The 4,165-nt window shown below is 40.4% G+C and overlaps 1 non-coding gene across 1 annotated transcript; it reads left to right on the top strand.

Annotated features, from left to right (window-relative positions):
- Positions 1-1,703: 1,703 nt before the first annotated feature.
- LOC148567758 (small nucleolar RNA R71) lies at positions 1,704-1,807 on the top strand. Its single transcript, XR_015883067.1, has one exon. It is a non-coding gene; the product is annotated as a small nucleolar RNA R71 (small nucleolar RNA).
- The last annotated feature ends 2,358 nt before the right edge of the window (positions 1,808-4,165 follow it).

The raw sequence follows: 4,165 nt of genomic DNA, 5'->3' as shown, positions 1-4,165 counted from the left end.
GGCTACTCTCATCTTTAGGCTTTTCAGATTCTGGTTCAGGCTCAGATGCAGGTTTGAAGACTTTGAAAATGAGCTGTTCATCATGTATTCTCAGAATTAGTTCTCCTTGTTCTACATCTATGAGCGCTCTAGTAGTGGCTAGAAATGGTCTGCCCAGAATGATAGGGTGTAAATAGCTTTCCTCCATGTCCACAATGACAAAGTCTGTGGGGAAATAATAATCTCCTACTTTCACCAGCACATTTTCAACTACCCCTTCAGCTTGCTTCTGAGTTTTGTCAGCCAGTTGTATGATTACATCAGTGGATCTCACCTCGTTCAGTTGTAGCCTCTTCATAAGAGTTAGAGGCATCACATTTATGCTAGCTCCTAGATCACAGAATCCTCTGTCAATTTTTGTTTCCCCTATGATGCAAGGGATATGAAAACTTCCTGGGTCCGTTTTCTTAGAGAGTGTGTCCTTCTTGATGAGAGCACTGCATTCTTTGTTCATTGTTACCGTTTGTCCTCCCTTCAAAACTCTTTTCTTGCTTAACAATTCCTTTAAATACTTGATGTGTGTGGGCATTTGATGAAGAATCTCAAGAAAGGGAATATTGACATGCAGAGAATTAAATGTCTCTAGAAACCTTGAATAGGTTTTCCTTTTTTCACCTCCTCCTAACCTCTCAGGAAATGGTGCTTTTGGTTGGTATACTTCCATCATGCCTTTTTGCAGATCCTTGGCTTGCTCAGTTCCACTTTCCTGCTTAACTTCTTCCACATCTTCTTTCAAGATTTCTGGTTCCTGCTGTGAGGACCTGATTCCTTCTTCTTCTGAGACTTCCTTCAATATGGTGATGGCCTTGCACTCTTCCCATCTTACTCTCTTTTGTTCCCCCTTAGGATTCTTTTCTGTGTCACTAGGGAACACTGCAGTTGATTTGGGTGCCTGTTGAGATAGCTCTCCTACTTGAGATTCCAACCTTTTGAGTTTTTCACCATGGTTTCTTAAGGTAGTTCTCACATCATCCCTGAAGCTCTTCAATTCAATTATGTCTTGGCTCATGGTTGCCATCATTCCTTCCATCCGGTTTAATTGATCTTGAAATTGTTGGTTCGGATTAGGTTGGGTATGTTGATTATTTTGGCCATGATATGATGATTGGGGGTAAGTGTTTTGTGTGGCTTGGTATGATCTTTGGTTGGAGTTTTGGTATGTGGAATTGTTTTGTTGGTTGTGGTTGTAAGGTTTGTGGTTTTGTGGTTGGGTTTGTTGGTTTCCCCACCCAAAGTTTGGGTGGTTTCTCCAGCCTGGGTTGTAAGTGTTGGAGTGTGGATCATATGATTGCCTTTGTTGGTTTCCCACATAGTTAACCTCATCCCAATCACCTCCTTCAATGCCTACTTCCTCTTGATCTTGTGTGTGTATTGCAGCCACTTGCTTTGTTTCTAATTGCCTGGTAAGCTCTGCTAGTTGCTTGGCAAACACCTTGTTTTGGGCTAGAATTGTATCAACATGGTTCAGCTCCATGACTCCCTTAGTGTTGTGCCTTTCTGATGCATAGTAGTACTCATTCTCAGCCACTGTCTCGATCACTTCAATGGCTTCTTCCACGGTCTTTTTCTTGTTCAATGAACCTCCTGATGAATGGTCTACAGCCTTCCTTGATTCATAAGAGAGCCCATCATAGAAGATGTGCAATTGCACCCAATCATGGAACATGTTTGTTGGGCATTTCCTTGTCAAGTCCTTGAATCTCTCCCATGCCTCGTAGAGAGTTTCACCATCTTGTTGTCTAAAAGTCTGGACCTCAGATCGAAGCCTATTGACCTTTTGTGGAGGGTAGAAACGTGCCAGAAACTTGCCTTCCACCTCATCCCATGTGGTTAGACTCCCCCTTGGGAATGATTCCAGCCACTTAGCTGCCTTGTCCCTAAGTGAAAATGGGAACAAGAGCAGTTTATAGGCATCTTCCTGGACTCCATTAGACTTCACAGTGTCACAAATTCTCAGGAATTTTGTGAGATGTTGGTTTGGGTCTTCATTAGCACTTCCTCCAAAGGAACAATGATTTTCCACCAATGATATTAGCTGTGGCTTGAGCTCAAAATTGTTGGCCTGAATGGGTGGTTTCTGGATGCTACTACCACAATTCCCAGAGGTTGGGTTTATGTATGAACTAAGAACCCTCCTCTCAGGAATGGCATTGTTTCCATCAGCTCTCTCATGGTTGTGAACTTCTCTATCCATGTTGAGATCTAGAGCTTCCTCAAAATTGTCCTCAGATTCTCCTTCAGATTCCTCTTCTCCCACTACTCTCTTCCCTCTTGCTTCCCTTCTAAGTCTATGAAGGGTCCTTTCCGGTTCGGTATATGGAGGAGTTGATGTCTCTCCTCTCCTACCTGTCATACAAGAACACAGCTCAAACACAAACAGGTAAAATACTCTTGGTTAATGGAAGAGTATGGTCAGCTCAATTGAGGAATTAATTCAAACAGTTAGTGAGTCAGTGAGTTAGTTGCATGAATTTAAAGGCATAAAGAAGGAAAGCATGTAACCAAGTGCAGAAATTAAAATTCAACAAGTATTTAGAACAGAATTAACAAAGCAAGAGAAAATTGCTCAATCTAGTTAGCTTCCAATTTGAGAATTGTCAATCGAAAACCAATCCCCGGCAACGGCGCCATAAACTTGATGCGCATAAACGTGTTATGCTACGATTTAGGAAATTGCACGATCGGCAAAATTCCTTCCGGCAAGTGCACCGGTTATCGTCGTCAAGTAAAAACTCACAATAGAGTGAGGTCGAATCCCACAAGGATTGGTTGAGTGAGCAATTCGGATTAGAAGTGTGTTCTAGTTGAGCGGAATCAAGATTTGAGATGAGAATTGCGGAATGTAAAATTGGCGGGAAAAGTAAATGACAAGAAAATTAAATGGCTGAATCTTAAATTGCATGAATTAAAGATTGCTGAAATTAAAAGGGAATGGGGATGATTGCAAGAATTGAATTGCAGAATGTAAAGAGAAAGTGGAAATCAGAAATGGGGAATTCATTGGGTTTAGGAGATATTGAAATCTCCGAATCAAAACATGTAAATCTCTTCCTCAACCAATGCATTCATTGAATTTTGCTTGGCAATCTTATATGATTGGATCCCAATTCCTTGGCTCACCAATGCTCTCTAAAAACAAACAAATTCCCAATCCCTTGGTTTAAATGTTCATAAGAAGAGATGATGCTTGATCACTGATTATACCACACAATTTCATGAACCACAATTTGGTAGGATTACATGTCACAATATCCATCCAAACCCCAATCCAATCCACTGTGAGAAAGCTTCTCTAGCATGAATCCTCCATTCCTTTCCCAAGGCTCCGAAGGATTCCAAGTATGAGTAGTCTCTTTCCCAAGACAACTACTCAATGGAATTAGATCGAGAAGCTTTCTAACAAAATTCAAGAGAAAAGATTGAAGAAGAAGATAAACTATTATTGATTCATTGAATTACAATAGAGCTCCCTAACCCAATGAAAGGGGGTTTAGTGAATCATAGCTCTCAATTCAATTACAAAGAAAAAGAAACTAGCTAAAAGTGAAAGTAAAAGTCCCCCTTCTAACTTAACTTCTATCCTATTTATACACTTTCTATATTGAGCTTCAGTTGTGCTTCTTGGGCTTTGAGGCCTCTCCTTGCTTTCCTTTTGTCTTGGGTTTATGATCCATAATCTTGATGAGGTTGTTGATCCAAATCCTGTAACATTTATTGAGCCAACTTAGTGATAATCAAATAATGGCACATGACTCAATAAATGAGATTTCAAACTCATCAATCCCTCAGGCCCAATCCCATAAACCATGATATTCAATTGGGTTTCATACCAAAGTAAGTTTAAGTTAATAATTGTGCTCAAAGACTAACTTAAATCACAATATTTTTGGCCCAGAAACCTTTTTTCAAGAGTGGCGTTTAAGTTGTAGTTTAAGCTTAAACTGCAACTTAAACGCCAGACACTTCCAGTGATGCCATTTGTAGAAGCACGTTTAAGCTTCAGTTAAGGTTAAACTGAAGCTTAAACGTGGAAATGGAAGAAGGTAGCCCTGGAGAGTCATGTAGTCGAACACGTTTAAGCTTCAGTTTAAGGTTAAACTGAAGCTTAAACGTGGAGATAGGAAGG

This window comes from Arachis ipaensis, chromosome B4 (assembly GCF_059453495.1).
Source record: "Arachis ipaensis isolate K30076 ecotype BB chromosome B4, ASM5945349v1, whole genome shotgun sequence".
NCBI lineage: Eukaryota > Viridiplantae > Streptophyta > Magnoliopsida > Fabales > Fabaceae > Arachis > Arachis ipaensis.
The sequence above is the reverse complement of the archived record's forward strand: the minus strand, read 5'-3'. Positions and strand labels throughout refer to the sequence as shown.